This window comes from Cotesia typhae, unplaced genomic scaffold (assembly GCF_013202065.1).
Source record: "Cotesia typhae breed Kobodo isofemale line unplaced genomic scaffold, CoteBio_Ctyphae contig_83, whole genome shotgun sequence".
Taxonomy (NCBI): Eukaryota; Metazoa; Arthropoda; class Insecta; order Hymenoptera; family Braconidae; genus Cotesia; species Cotesia typhae.
The window spans coordinates 1720238-1736874 of NW_027423769.1; the positions used below are offsets into that span (position 1 = coordinate 1720238).

General features: G+C 32.3%; 4 long non-coding RNA genes across 6 annotated transcripts; 3 read left to right on the forward strand and 1 right to left on the reverse strand.

The window, feature by feature from the left end:
• The first annotated feature begins 4684 nt into the window (after nt 1-4684).
• Nucleotides 4685-7988, forward strand: LOC141533262 (uncharacterized). Of its 2 annotated transcripts, XR_012480220.1 has the most exons (4): nt 4685-5219; nt 5290-5562; nt 6299-6359; nt 6503-7988. It is a non-coding gene; the product is annotated as an uncharacterized LOC141533262 (long non-coding RNA). The 2 variants fall into 2 exon arrangements; XR_012480219.1 differs by having other exon boundaries at nt 6299-7988.
• Nucleotides 7989-9240: 1252 nt separating this feature from the next.
• LOC141533263 (uncharacterized) lies at nt 9241-10906 on the forward strand. Its single transcript, XR_012480221.1, has 3 exons — nt 9241-9560; nt 9700-10702; nt 10774-10906. It is a non-coding gene; the product is annotated as an uncharacterized LOC141533263 (long non-coding RNA).
• On the reverse strand, nt 9825-14929 carry LOC141533261 (uncharacterized). The gene is made up of 4 exons (XR_012480218.1): nt 14793-14929; nt 14308-14540; nt 10768-10842; nt 9825-10671 (listed from the first exon to the last, which is right to left on the reverse strand). It is a non-coding gene; the product is annotated as an uncharacterized LOC141533261 (long non-coding RNA).
• On the forward strand, nt 11540-16552 carry LOC141533259 (uncharacterized). Of its 2 annotated transcripts, none has more exons than XR_012480215.1 (4): nt 11540-11651; nt 11747-14547; nt 14747-15558; nt 15959-16552. It is a non-coding gene; the product is annotated as an uncharacterized LOC141533259 (long non-coding RNA). The 2 variants fall into 2 exon arrangements; XR_012480216.1 differs by having other exon boundaries at nt 11551-13412; nt 13505-14547.
• The last annotated feature ends 85 nt before the right edge of the window (nt 16553-16637 follow it).

Consider the following 16637-nt stretch of genomic DNA (forward strand, 5'->3'; position numbering starts at 1 on the left):
AATAGCCGATGGTTAGTGATAATTATCTACTGAGAACAACACACCATCTCGAGATCTATATACCGGGTGTGTTCAATCGATAATTCTATAATAGATAGAATGATATTGTTGTTTATAATTCCCAATGGTTTATTAAATACCGACGTAACTAAAGCCAAAGGATATTAATTTTAATTTGTATATTGCAGGTTTGAATTATTTGTGTATGGATTAACTGTTTAATAAAAATACTTAATCATCTTGGGAGAAGAAATATAAATTTGCGTTCAGATTTATTGAAACGAGTAATATGTAATAACCAATAATAAATACAATAAATAAAAGAAGAATATAAACATGGAGGTATAGAGTGTGTTAAGCACTGGCATTAGAGTAATAAGCGTGTAAAGAGAGAGAGAGAGAGAGAGAGAGAGAGAGAGAGAGAGAGAGAGAGAGAGAGAGAAGTAATACTACTGGAGTAGTTGAGGTTTAAGGTGTAAGTATGTATGTATGTTTATGTTTATATCTGGCTCCGGTAAAGTATGCACTTATTTTAGCGCTCGCAAATATACATACAACCGGATGCCGCTAGCTCAAGAGAATTAATGCCTGAAACGTTTTTAGGCCTCCGTATAACGATCTAGGATAGAGAAAACGTCTATATAGCTTCTGTTTCCTATACATTCTCTTTTGTTCGCCGTATTTAAGTTAACTATGGTTAACTAATAATTATACACACTCTGGCTATACGGTTTGTACTAAACTAAAATAAGTTAAGTACATCTAGATGTGTTGCTTTTAGATTTCGATTTAAAAGTTAGCTAGCTAGAGTAAAATTACGTTTGATCGGAATAGAATATTGGTCAAGAAAACAATCTGCTATACCGATTATATTGTTATGGCTAAAAATTATTAACTATGCGGATAAATTTTACCTTTTTATTTATTTAATAGAGAAGATAATTCTCAGATAATTTAACGACCTAAACCTTTAACCCACTAACTGTGGGCTTAAAAGTTACCAAGGGTCAGACTTTAAATTGAATACAATCAATTTAAAGTTGATTGTTATTTATTTTTTTATTTTTATTATCATTTTATCGCTTCCAGGATTAATTTATATTGAAGAAACACTGGGTGGGTGAGTAATTAACAATGACAAGACTTTGGGGTGAAGTTAAGTTGTAAATCTTCACAAGTCTTTAGTTTTAACGAAGAATGATGGATACTTCATGTTAAGTTAGAAGTTACGGTTCAATTTTATTTTACTAGCTTCTGATTTATTTTGATTTTTATTAAATATTTGTCATCTGCTTCTTAGCTTTTATTAATTAATTATTCAATTGACATTCATATCTGTGAAAAAAAATTAGTTAATAAATTAATCAAAAAAAAATATTTCTTCTTTGTCCCAGGCTTTCGTGACTTAAAAAAAAAAAAAAATCTTAAGTAATAACCCAAATTTGGGTGTTTGAAATAAATCTTGAATTCAATTACTTAAAAATAAAAAAGCGACACTTTAGCCAGTCAATTAGAGTAGTAGAGAAGATAAGATTTAACCAGTCGGCATTTATATAACCAGCAGTCCAATTTCAAAAATTACCCGGCCACTTAAAAGCATGACACAGCTTGTTGGTTTTTTATGTAGTAAAAAAAAAATTATTTTGCTACTAAGAATATTTTTTTTGATAATCAAAAAACTTGGTATTGTGAACTGACTTATATTTTGAGCTTAGTAAACTTGAACGAGCCCAATAGTGGTATTTTGATGATCAAAATCTTTTTTTTTTTTTTTTCAGTGTGCAAAAAATCTTAAAAAAAAGATTTAAATGATAAAAAAAGAAGCAGCATAACGCATAAAAATTAATTTAAACCTTCCTTTTTTTGACTCATTTGTATAAATATAAGAAATAAATAGTGTATCTGATGGACAGGATGAGGCACATGAGGCTCGAGGGCAGCCCCTTGCTAACTATGTCCGTCAGTGATAATGTTGATGAATCGGCTCGCTTACAGTCAACCGCGAACAAGGCGTACTCCGTGAGCGAGGCGTATACCGAGAGGGGCAAGAGGAGGAGCTCGATGGATCCCAGCCGAGGATCACGTGCTTCCATCCAACATGTATGTAAGTGATCTACCGTGTTATGTGTAAAGTAATGTATATGTATCAGGATCAGTATGTATATCAGAGTATCCTGCTTGCTCCAACGTGCATTATCACTTTAACCTCCAACATATCGGTTTCCTTTCCTTATTTCTTTGGTTAGTTACACTATACCCTAACCTACACTACAAAGTGTACTGTCTCTACCTGCAGCAAGCCCTCACACTTGTTTGTCTCGCTCCACTCGGTGAGCGATCACTTTTCTCTCCACCCACCGAGCCTGACAACATAATCATCAGGTTTAACTTGTACTAAACTATAGTTAGCCGCGCATTGCGGTTACAGGTTACATGCAGTACCTAAAATGTGTATGTTTGGGCTACTCTATTCCCATGATTTATCACTGGGTACAACTCATTCAGCTTTAAATCCTCGAGATTAAACTGCCCTGATGAATCCTCGTGTGCCTTTGGCTAAAAATCACTCAAATTATAAATTATAAATTATTATAATAATCCACTTATATACCTTAATCCTCTTTCTTTTGTAAATATACACATCTTTACTTTGTATAACTTTTAACTCTCAAGGGCTAGTTAGCTTAATGGCCGAGTCACGGCATCATTAACGGGTCAACGTGACAATCCTCATTAATCATCTTCACCGTTCTACTCTCTCTTTTGTGTATATATTTGCGTTTCTAAGCTTCTTGCTTCTTATTAGCTCTTCAGTCGGGCAGTTAGGGATCTTGGACTTAGGCTGAGTCAACATCAACAGTACAAGTCAATCTATTGAAACATCAAATCACGTTGTCATCCATCAGCATCCTATTTAGCCAAGTTTCAAAGCTTACTTTCAGATGTTAATATTTTATAAAACCAGTAGCTTATTTTTATTGTAATTCCTCATTTTTAGGATATAATTGACATCTTGCTTCCAATTTTTACATTTCCAAAGCTAGATGTCCAGCAAAGTGGTGAAAAAAAATTAGCAACAATAATCTGATGACGAGAAGGATGTTGTGGGGGATTAATAACGCTTGGACGAGTGAAAAGGATATAAAATTAGTTTAACAAATAGCCATTGTCAGTGGCGTGGTCCAAGTGGGGGCTCCTTGGAGCATCTATCACCTGGTTATCATGATTATACCACTTGAGAGAGATTCTTACCTTTCTTTTTATTCCGTCTTACGTCTTGTAATTTTTTTATTCTACCTCGATTCTCGCTTCTTCTCTTCATCTATTCCCACTACCACCTGGATAACTCCTTTTGCCTGAACCTCAGCCTCTCTGCCTTTGAATAAGATGTCTTGATCATCAGAGAGCGAGAGAGATGAATCCAGAGTCCAGAGTTAGAGCCAGCAATACATCGGATTCCCACTGTGAATCTTTTCGCCGGTCAAACTTTTAGATTCCTCCATATAAATTGATGATCATTTAGTGAATTAATTTAATCGACGTTAAATGTGTTATAAATTATAATAAGAAAAGCCTAAAATTCTTCTATTAGACACAACACAAAATCACTAAAAAGAAGAAGATGATGATGATGATGATGATGATGATGATGATGATAATAATAATAATAATAATAATAATAATATTAAATAAAATATTACAAAAATAATGTGTATAAGATCCAACCTGGGTTTCTTAGTAGGTAGATTACCAGTGAAGCTTCGCATAAATATACCACTCCCAAGATAAAGATCTAGTACGGACAAGACCATTTGTTGTCGTGTCCATCTCTCTTGGTGCTTCTTTTCCACTTCGCATCGGGCTCTACACATCTTTCTTACATAAACGCGATATATCTTTATACCTGTAATAAATAGCCTTTTAATTATCCGGTAAATATGATCTGTTTTTCTAACCTGTTAAAATAACCTCACTCCTTGTTGCTTGGTACACCACAACCAGCCAATCATTAAATTCTTCTTAAGTTTTACGATAATCGCTGGTCAATGTTCCGAGTTTAGTTTGAAGTTTGACGAGTGGATAATTTGTTGCCCCAGGGAAATTTGCTAACCAACTTGTGTATAACTTGTATTTTCGTCAGCTAAATATCTCAGAGTATTGTGTTTAAGTATTTTATCCTGAAAAAATATCAACCAACTGTTATATATACACTACTGAACTAATTTTACTGTAAACAACCGAGTATTTTATCTTACCTTTATTTAGTCATGACATTAGAAATTTTTTTATCATTTTTTAGCTATTCAATTCTGACATCTGATAATTTTTATAAATTTTTTAACTAATAAATTATAGAAAAAATTTATTTTAAAAATTCCATCTTTAGAAACTCAAAAAAAAAAAATTATAAATGCAATTTTTTAGAGTGAAGTTAGCTGACAGCTGTCAATTTTTTAAATTTTTATTAAATTAGACTGACCCGCCATCTGCAATGAAAATGAAGTTAGCCGATATTTCAAAATTTTTTATTAAAAAAATTTCAATTAAATAATTAAAAAAAAAATTTCACCTCTAAAAAACTTAAAAAACTATATAAGTGTAATTTTTTAGAAATATTTTTTTAGTTGTAATTTAATTAATAAAAAAAAATCAAAAATTTTCAGACGTCTGCTAACTTCAGTGTCATTCATCTAAAAATTTTATTTGACACAATTGAAACATTTATTCGTAGAATTATTTCGTTCTCTAAAATTTTTATTCCAAATATCAAAAGTAATTTGTTAACCAAACACGTTTATTTTTCCAGCTCTTTTCTCTGACTTTAGACCTGGATCTTTGTATTTTTTCATATTATTATAGTTTACATGCCTCAAAAACTCACTGTCAAGGAGATTCCTAGAAATACATATCTCGCTAGGGACATCTGGATGTTAAACCCAAAGTCGTCCCGTTTATTCACATCCTTCGAGTAACAGGATCATATCTATCTTTTAATTTTAATTTTAACATTAATTTCCATTAAATAATAATTATTTGGCAGAATGATTTCAATCGACAATGGAAACACTAACCTTGTTCCAAACCTAAAAAAAAATAATGCGATTATTAACAATACTGAAGTTAGCAGTCAGCTGTTAATTTAAAAAATTTTTTAAATAAATCAATTTCAATAAAAAATTTTGAAATGTCGGCTAACTTCATTTTCATCGAGATAAATGGTAAGTTTACATAGAAATAATAATTTAACAAATATTAAATAATTTAAAGAATATTTTTATTTTTACAAAGGTGTTGTCAATCGTATTTGCCAGCTTAGAGCCTGAAGGAGAGAAACTAGGGAGTACGGTCCTAACTCCTCAGAGAGAATAACTTAACTTGTAACTCTCTCGAGTCATTATTTTTAATAAACACAGTGTCAGAGAAGATAAATGCTTTTATGGTTTGGTTGTCTCGACGTGCATTGCCCATTGCCCATTGCCCATTGGTATACAATGAAAACGGATTATTTATATTTATTTATCAGTGTTATATTAGTTCCCTGTAGTCTCTCCAATATGTAATGTAAGTACACTATGTATCTTTGCGTCTCATTAAAACATTTATAATTATAATTATAATAGCAAAATTATAACCACTTTGGCCTAGAATTAAAACCTACAAATATACATGTAAGTATATTTGTATGCGAACGTAGACATAAATATAGCCATAACGTTATATATTATAAATATATATCTGGATCTTAGTCATAATTATCCAACAATTTAATAACTCTAACCGGAGCATTAAGAGTAACTTTTATGAATAAATAAATGTCGTGAGTGGTTAATACTATTTTATATTCTATACTTAATAAATAAAAACTCTTCGGTTAAAGTAGACTTGTTTTAAATTAAGCCAACCTGGAATCATAACTTAATGTGTTGTTTATTTAGCAATCTAAAAATACCATAAAGACATATAATAATAATCTTTTAAATAAATAGCCTCGCGCACCGGTGTTGACTTTTAACTTAGAGATACTTTTATTGGCTTGACGTTTACTACAGAGAAATTGGAGAAGACGATGAGTCCTCCCTTTAGTTCGATTACACGTTCTCTCCCCCACGTGTATTATCCTTACTCTCCACTCGTATGTCCATTCAGAATTTATGCGAAACGTTAAAGCGACGCCTCGTAGACGCCCACACATCCAACGATAGAATATAACGGTATTACACACACAACTAAACAAACAAACAAACAAATAACACATATGTATGTAGAATGTTTCTCTAAAGATCTTTATATTTTACAGCGAGCTGGATCAAGGCAATAACCAATAACACACCCAATGGCCAACTATCAACTATCAACTAGTAAATATCGATATAATTAAACCTGGTATTACACGGTTATATTTCACGGAGTGGTTTTATTTGATAGCTTCATCTATATTATTAAGAGAATAAAAAAAAAATTTGTCTCCAGGATAAGCATATGATAAATTTGATTTTTTTAGTGTCATTGGAAAGGTCTTGATTTAAATTTGTGCCTATATTAAATTCAAGCTTCTATTTATTTAAATGAAGATATCACTTGGTATGATATGAGTGGCGAGGCTGCTGACACACGTGGTTAATGAATTCGCCTAATAAATAAATTGGTTAACTTTTGGTCTTGCTGTTGCTGTTATTATTCTTTTGGGTTTAATATAAAACCAAGATGACGGTCAACAGAATCCCCGTGGGGCGCTGCAGTGAGCCTCCCACAGTTCTGACGGCTCTATCCTGATATCGTTAGATACCCAAACAAGCTACCCAAAAGCTTGTTTTTGGTACACCGAATACCACATCCTCAAAAGTATGTGGATATATAGTTATTTATTTGTGTAAGTATATGAGGCTCTAAACAGCTTCTGTAGAGGATAAGGATAACGTTAATACACACACCTCGTGTATCATCCCTTTGTTTTCTCACCCGGGCAATTATATTTAAAGGAGAACGCGACAATTCAAAGCTATATGTACTTCTTATCCTGATAAATGTCATCGACATGTCATCTCGTTAATTTACAGCACCAGACACCGTATATATGAAGAGAAGAAAAGAGGAAAGAAGAAAAAAAAAGCAAGACTAAAATAATATGGAACGTGTTTCTTTGGGTTCATTATAAAAAAATATGTGTGAGACATGAAAAGAGATCTGGATATTTATCATTTAAATAATTATGAGAGGCCCCAAAACTTGTTCAGGCACATTTTAAACTTGTTATATTTATTTATATATATTTTTTGTATGTGTAGTGTGTGGAGCAGGTATATACAAACAAGAAACTATAGACTGCGGACTACAAACTTGGTGAAGAAATGAAAGGTATTATTATACAACGTAAAGGTAGGAGAAGTATGGATAGAGGAGGGAGAAAACCAATATGAAATTATCCTGGCGCGAGCGAGCGCCAAATTGCCGGTAATAAACCAAGGCGATAAACAAATGAACCAGCGTAAGAGAAAAGAAGAAAAGAGAGAAGATAATAAGAGGCGCGAGTTAAATCGCGTTGAGCTGCTCGTTGAGGACGCTCACCAATGGGTTAGTGTTGTGAGCAAAGGGAAGAGAACAAAATAAGATAACAGGAGGGAAGAGATGGGAAATATCCTAAGGGTTGTATATTGCCGATGGATAATAAGAAAATATAACGCGATAAACAGGAACAAGAAGAAGAATAAACGATAATGGCGGAAATGACGATCAGCTAAAACAAACTAACGCTACTACTACTTTGCTTTTGTAAATTGATGCTTAAAAATAGACGTGAGAGCCAAAATATTTATAATTGTATGATTAGATCATTTTTGTTTCTTGCAGAATTAGAACAAGAATTTATTCTCTTTATTCAAATCAAAAATGATAAAATAAAAACGAATATATTATTAAATTAATAATTTATGTTATTACACTAAAAAAAAAAATTAACTTGAATCAAGACGAAAAATTCTTGAACCAAGAAAAATTTTTTAATTTAAGAATTTTTCAACTCAAACCAAAAAGAAGAAATTTTTCAAAATTGTTTACTTGACCCAAGTAAATTTTTTTTATTTTTCTGTACATAAATAATGAAAGATAGTTATATAGAGGCTGCGAAAGTGTAATGTTCTTTGTCATCAAGTTTATGAAGCTCATTAAGTAGCTGCTCACCAGGCGAAGGTGATAATGAGTTAATTAATTAAGTTGGTAATGCGTCTATCGACACGCGATGGGGAGGCAATAACTATAAGGTGTGTGTATATTGTGCATACATTGGTGCGAATGGTCACTGTTAAACTGTTTTGAGGCACTCAGGTGGAACCAAGATGGCCGACGCGGTCCCTAGTATTCAAATAGTGGGGATAATGACGCTCATCACTGACTATGTTTTGCGCTATACCAACATTGCAACCCACTTGAGTTAACAAGTTGAGTGGCCTTATACTCACTCTCTGGTGCACTTGATCTCTCTCGATTTCATTAGCCATCTTATCTTCACCTCCACCTTGGTAAGTCTGCAACTCGATGTTTATTATTTGTTATTTGGGTATTAAAATAAATTATTATTTTCTTCTTCTTCTTCAGATTCTTATTATAAGAGTTATTCCTTTGTTTTGTCTTACATCTCTTACATCAGCAAATAAAAGACAAAGATCCTCGAGGAATTTAATGTACATGTGCATACACTTTTCGGCAAAGGTGATTTAAAACACTGAGCACTGTACCACGCCTCCACCAACCCTCGCGCATATTCTTAAGTACGTGTATGTATCATTCGTGTCGAAAGATCCCCAAGGCAAACTCGAGGGGCGGACATTCTGCTTCCCTTTACACTGCGCTAGTCTATAAAAAAATAACTATCTTAAATTAACAAGTATTGGTATTTTTATATTTATATTCATCGATCTTTCGATGTGTATCGATTTAAGTTTAATGAAGATGCGAGTCTTGATCAAGCTCAATAAAAGTAATTTTCTTTGGAGTCCACAGGCTACACAGAAAAAAAAATTTATTTTAATCAAATAAATAATTTTGACGAAATTAATTTTTTTTTATTTGAGTAGAAAAATTCTTAAATTAAAAAATTTTTCTTGGTTTGAGTAAATTTTTTTTTTTTTTTTTTTTTTTTTGTAAATTGGTAACTATTCCAAGTTATATTTTCGCTAGTTATTTTACTAATTTAATATATTTTATTTACAGCGACATTAAAGAGCCGAGTTAAAGAAGCGAGTAAATAAAAAGGGTTGAAAACTCTCGAATGATCCAAGATGAGAAGGTTTTTTTTTTTGCGAATACGTGTAAAATACTGTACAGGTTGGTGAAAAAATCGCTGTAGTAAACTTAGTATCAGTGTGTAATATTGTTGAGGATTTACAATGGTGCGAGCGTGTGAGTTAACGAGGGTGTGATTCATGGAGCTCTGGCAGCAGCGATGAGGTTCCCTCCTGGGTTTAACGGTGCTCATGTACCCGAATGCGAAAACACAGCCCGTCAAATACTCACACCAATTTCAATGATGACCGTGTGATATGCCGATGATAAACTGGTATATGGTAGGTATTCATATTATATATTATGTATGTGTTTATGTATACGTATCCAAAGCCCTAATATTTTGAGAAATAAATTTAGTGTGAAAAATGACCGGCAATTTCGTCGATATATTATGTCGATCGATTTCTTATTTTGCAGGATAATTTTTAAAATGGTTGAGAGTCGCTGTCTGTAAAAAAGGGGTATCATTTAACTTTCCTGAGGGGAGAGTGATAGAACGGTATAAACCTTGTAAAGGATTCCCGAGAGACATTAATATTAAAAGCTAAGTACTTTTATACACACGGTGGGATTATATATACATAAAATCCTGTCACGAGACAGGATATAAGCAGACGATAAACGATTTAAAATGAAAAATCGTAAAATTTGGTAAGTTTAATAAAAATAAACAAGTTATTATACAAAAGATATATTATTAAAATGACTCAGCAGTCAAATTTTTCCATAATTGTATTTTAGTGACTACAAAAGAATTTTCTAGAGAGACAACCAAGATAACTAATTTAATTCACATCTGTAAGGGGTTATGGTCATCACGTCTTAGATTATAGATGAATCATATTGTACTGTTCAATGCAAAGTATGAAAAATGTCTTTCCAATGTCGGAAAATGTACAGAAGATTTAAAAAAAATAAAGCTGTAGTTTATTTTTAAATGGTTTATGTTTTCAGAGGGATTATCTGGATTTAGTGGTTTGAAATAACTTACTTAGCTGTATTGATGGTATTTAAATCAACAAGAGAATTCAGTAACCTTATGGTTATGAATTTAGGAACACCCATGATGTCCTTCACTGGCCGAAGAATATCTTCGGGAGGCTCTAAGGCAGTACTTCTCCACCCTCAAGCCTTAATTCCATTGACATATTCAGTTGTCCAGTACTTAGCGGCTCCCTCACTGAAGAGCGGTTAATTTTATGGACAAAGTTAACTGGATGATTTTAGATTTTCTTGACCAGTATCGGCCTTATGTACACAATTACAAACTTTGGGCTTTGGGATAAGCTTGTTTGTGGTATATCCTTACGGGGGTTATATCCCCTTCCCACGTGTCTGTTTCTGTTGAGGCTTGAGACCAGCATTAGCCAGACAAATGAAATAGATAATCTGTATGTATATAAATGCAAATTTATTTGCTGTAAGTACGATGTATGATGGACCTTTAAAAATGGGTGTTTTTATTCTGACGATTGTCATACTCACCTGCAGATTATCACTTCTCCACCCACTCGTCATCGTTTGAATTAATGATTTATTGGCATCTATTGTCCTTTGACACTAATAAGAATTATTTAAATTAAACAACTTACAAAGAGGTGGAATAGAAGGATTATCGATTTATCGAACTTGGTAGTAATTATTCTATTCGCTTATTTTTTTTTTTTTTTTTTTTTTTAATCAGTAGACGTGAGATTTAACGACTTAAAGCTCTATTGTTGACGGTATAGTACCAATTATTGACACTTCATTTTATTTTATTTCTTGTTTGTAGCAATAAATAATTTATACTGAATTTTTTTCAGAAGACAAGCAGTTTATCAAAAGATCTTTAAAATCTGAATAGATAAGAGCTTAAAATTTCCACGAGTAACTAACAATATTCAATAACTTATATTTAAAGAAATTTATTTGTTATTTTGTGTACATATAAATATAAAAATTGATTAACGGCATTTATATGGCAAGGCGAAAAAATTCGAGCGCCTAATCAGCTTATAGAAGCTATAATGACGAAGCGAGCCCACAGGGGGTCTGCTACAGGATCTGATAATGTGCTCCGGCTTATTTATTATGTACACCCCGAGCCGCAAATCAAACACTCCCGTCTCGGTCCTTATAGACTTATAATACTGATTTCATATGTTAATTCTCAACATTAAAAATATACTTACTTAAATATATTTATACATGATGACCTGATATATATATATATATATATATATATATATATATATATATCGGGATACAAGTTCGAATAATCAAACTTAAAAATATCTTGATGTCTTGATTCGGAATTATTTTTTAAACATCATCCGTCATCAGTCATCAGTCAACATATATTTAAGATTATCAATGTATATTCTACGGTATGGTTCCTTTTTTTTTTAATTTTTTATTTTTAATTTTTTATCATTACATACTTTCTCACGAAAATATTTTTCTAATGTGTTTGTAACCATAGATTTATTTGATGAAGAGACTGGTCAAGTTTCAGATAATATATATGTCCGGTGTGTAATTAAGGGCAAGACCATTTATTAAAGTCAATATATAATGATAAATATAAATTTAAAAAAGTAAAAGTTTTATTATATTATGTTTTCACGGATATTAAATGCCAGCTCTTAAAAAGACATAATCTGAAGAAAATGGTGGATGCATTTAAAACGTCACGCTGAGCGAGCTCGATCACACCTTAAAGCCCAGCAGGAGGTAAAGTTTATTAAATTATACGACGACGAGCATTCCACGAATTTGAATTTATTTGTTTTAAAGTTTTTATTTAAATGTGGATTTTATCTCGATTTTCAGGCTGAACCGTCGTCAGGTTTTTAACCGGTAATTGATGGATTATATGACGGTTAATGATGAGATCGAGTGGCATTGCAGGAACAAGATACCTTGGCCAATAGTCAAAGAGGATGGTTATATTAGGTGGTTAGTTGGTTAGGTTAAGGTGGTGATTTTAACCAAGAGACGGACGGGACGCAGTATGATGCCGATCCTATCTAAGTGGCTAATATAGTTGTCGTGAATATTTTAAGGCTCGGGGCTTACATTCCTTGGGTTCTCTCACAGAGGGTCGCCACAGGGCGTCCATTCGATCTGGCGAAAGCATCTGCTAATTCGGAATCATGGGAATTTGATTGGGTCCGTATATGTTCTTGCCGAATCGAGATTTCACCCCGAGCCACAGACTAAAGACAAATTTGTGGCACTAGTTCGTGAAAAATAAGTCCAAAACACCTACACCTACACCTGGTACCTTGACCAGCACTCTCCTTCGAGCCTTCGACGATATCAATTAATTCCGGAGACTCATTAAGAAAAAAAGCTTCAAGTTAACTTGTAATTAAGTATGAGTTCCTTGAAATCCCTCATTTTAATTATTACAAATAATTTTAAATTATTTCAAATTAGATTTCTTAATCAACGCCAATTTGGTCGTCATTTTTTCAACCAGTTTCCTTGGAACAGTTATCTTCAGCAGTATTCAAGTTCAAAGCCTGCTAATGCGCAGAACAAGCAGCGCGCATGCGCATATACTGTTCCACGCAACCCAACCTGAAATTTAGAGGCTAAAAAAGGCAATTCGTCGCACGAATAAGGGGAATAGAAAGCTGGAGGTTAATTATTTAATATGAGACTTGATATCTCTGGTTTGATCAATAAATCTCGGTAACGAGCCGCGAGATCTCATAACCTAGCATAAATAATGTGATAGCAATGTCGCGATAGTAATATAGTGTCGGTGGGTTAGAGAAGAGATGCGAAATTAATTTATTAATCTTAAAGAGCGATCGATCAACCTGATGGGACGAAGATGAAGCAATAACCGAAAGATTATTTCATTTGAGAATATATATAACATTTATGGGCGAAACGACTAAGAAGAACTCGAGAAGAGATCGGTGTTGTTGATATCATCGCGCGCCCAACATTATTCGCATTTCGCGAAACCTTTAGGACACGTGTTTGCCGACACAGGATCAAGAGTTTTATTGCTATTCGTAAAACATATATACTTTTGCTCGTTTATTTGATGATACTTTTTTAAAAATAAATATTAACTGAAGACCCGAGATTTCAAAACTGGATAATTGTTGTTTAAATTTGTCCTCTAAAAGGTTAAAGTATATTTTTATATTTATATTCAATGTGAAGAATATATTATATATCGCTTCTGTGTAATAAAATAATAATAAATTAATAATTACAGGGTATAAATATAATAATACGGAAATTAAAGATGCAACACGAGCCATAAGTCATAACCATTTCTCGTTGACGTCGTATGCATCGTGCCAACATATTGATGTTGTGCGACGCATACACTATCGGTTTATGTGCATGCTCGCTTACTACTCCCATATACCGGGCAAATAAGCATATAATAATAAATAAAAAAAAAAAAAAAAAAAAAAAAAGAAGAGGCTTTTACACTTGGAGATACAAGAGTGAGACAGACGAGGACGAGTTAAAAACCGGAAGTCTGGGTGCGAGACACACGCCGATTAATTAGGTAAATGTCGACGCGTTGAGGTTAACGAATTAAGATTTATTGAGAACTGAGATTGAGAGTTTCCTCTGGTGGTAATTAACAGATCTATTTTTTTCATCAGCCAGATTTCTACAAGCTGAAAAATAATTAGGCTCTACGTTTATATATATTATTATTACAAGTAGATTAAGACAAACCGGTAATTGACAGGGGGTCTTTCTTTACTTTCGCCTAACCGCGGTAATGAATAACGAATAATGAATGGGATCACTGGTAGAGAAATAAGCTCTGTACCGGTATTTGAATCTCGTTAACGCTCAACATTTATCAGCTATCTCAATAAACATTAACATTAATGCCGTTTGTGAATAAGATTATAGCGTTATTTATTGCGTTATTGATGAAATTAGAATTGGTTGATATTTTTCATTCTTCTTGGGTTACATTAATTTTTTTTTTTATTCTTAAAACATATAAATAGAATAATTAATATTAAATTGTTTTATAGATTAATTACTAACCTCAATTTTCAGTGTTGCTGTAAGAAGAAATAAATTGTATGACAATGTGGCTTATTATTTTATATTCCGTCAAATTGTGAGAAGAAAATATTTTTATGGTAAAAAAATTCATCGACTTAAAATTTTTTTTAATTTATAAACAAATAAATTATTAAAAGAATTCCGTTAACTGAATAAATCACGCTCGTACCAAATAAGATGTTTCTTCCTTAACGCCATCTATCGACAAGTACCTGAAATGTAAGTATAAATAAATTAATATTTTTAAATTAGCAGATATTTGACAATTTTTAATTTTTTGAATTAATAAAAATTATAAGTAAGAAAATATTTTTAAAAAATTGCATTTAGAATTTTAAAAATTTTCTATGTCAAATTTTTCAATAAAAAATTTTCTGATGTTGGTTAATTTAATTTTAATTCAAAAACTTTTTTCCAGGTTGAGGTTATGTTAGAACATCCCATGGAACAAATGTAACATTTACCATCCGAGCACATCCGGCAATAATAATTCTAGCTCGATAATTATTATCTCTCGTAAAACTTTTTTGATGGTTATTTGTGTATAAATATAAATATAAATATAAATATACATATACATAATATGTATTCCTACTCCACGATCACTCGTAAATGAATAATTCTTAAAGATCGTATCGTTAATTATATAGGTACACTCGCTCCTCGGTCGAGCAACAATGGTGTGATTGTCCCTTGCGATAGCCTTTCCTCTCCAACTTCTCGCCGTTCGTGTCGGGTGAGTACGTTTTCTGTCCCGAGTATACGTAGACACAAACACAGTAACAATCTTAACTCTCTTATTCACAATCGTTAATCGGTGATAGTACAATACAAGCGTAAAAGTGTAAAAGTGTGCAAGTGTGCAAGTACATCTAACCTAACAGCTAACCACACAACTTTTGTTTTTAGCACTATAACCATACCATACAGATACAAACGAGCAAATAAAGTGAGGACTGAAGAAGAGAGAAGAGGAATAAAAAATAAGAATAAGAATAAGAAGAAAATGAAGAGGTGTCGTGAGGGGACTACGTCAAACTTTTAAACCGACGCCTCCGCAATCAAATTACAGCTCAAGACACGGAATAACGTATGCATTATTTATGGACGATAATGCCGCGTGCCTGGGACAAGTTATGCCTATGTCCACTCTAAGTATTTTCACGAGCCCATGCCACATCACATATCTACCTTGTAAATTTTTTTAATTATTTAATAAGCTGCTGAGTGGTGAGCTTTTAAGCTATGTAATTATTTTATAGATATTTTTTCTGACGTAAGTCATTAGATTTTCATCTTATTAGCTATTCAGTCTAATACAACAATTGTTTCTAATATTGTTAGCCTGTATTTCATCCCAGATTATACTCAGTGATATATCTGTGGTGAAAAAAAAAGTTAGCCGACATCTAAAAATTTTTAGAATTTTTTTTATTGAAAAAATTATGACAAAAAAATTGAAAAAAAAAAATTTGCACGTGTAAAAAATCTCAAAAACTGCAGGTGCAATTTTTTAAAAATATTTTTTTGTTTTAATTTAATTATTTTTTTCTGACAATTAGATAATATGTAGTTATTATCACATCAGTAATTAATTATTATTAATTCAAAGAATTAATTTTTATTACAGAATTGAATAATACAAACACAAACAGAGATTATGTCCAATGGATAATCTGACAGGAATACATTCATCCAGCTTGCATTGTTAGATGTATTAAATTTTATTATTAGACACAAATTGTACATGACAGGAATACTAGCTGGTAGACCACCGTGTTGACATCACCGGTACTGAGTATTTTTCTTATTCTTTATATGTAATTTTTATGGTTATGCTGTAAGCGCTGAATAAGAATATCCTGGATTGGGTATTGGATGTTGATGTTGATGGTGGATGAGAATACTTGTTGACCATGCCAGAGTTAACTATGTTGAGGTTTGTTAAATAATCAAGATGCTAGCACGCTAGCGCATCAAAGCGGTGAATCCTCGTAATGCACACCGCGGACTCAATAAGCGAGTTAAAGCTTCACGAGAATTACTTACAAAGGTGATGTTCAGAATGCCTGCACGCTCCACTGCCGTCATAACCAATTCAAGAAAGACTAACCTCATAACCACTCGCTTATTCACTACCCTATTCTCGGGTAAATGTGTATTATTACGCTTCATTTGCGTTCATTTTTATTTACATTGTTTTTAACTTGCTGAAGAAGTTTTATTTGTTAAAATTTGGGATTATTAATTTATCAAATAGAATATGGTACGTCTAGAATTTTTTTTTTTTTTTTTTTTTTTTTTTTACA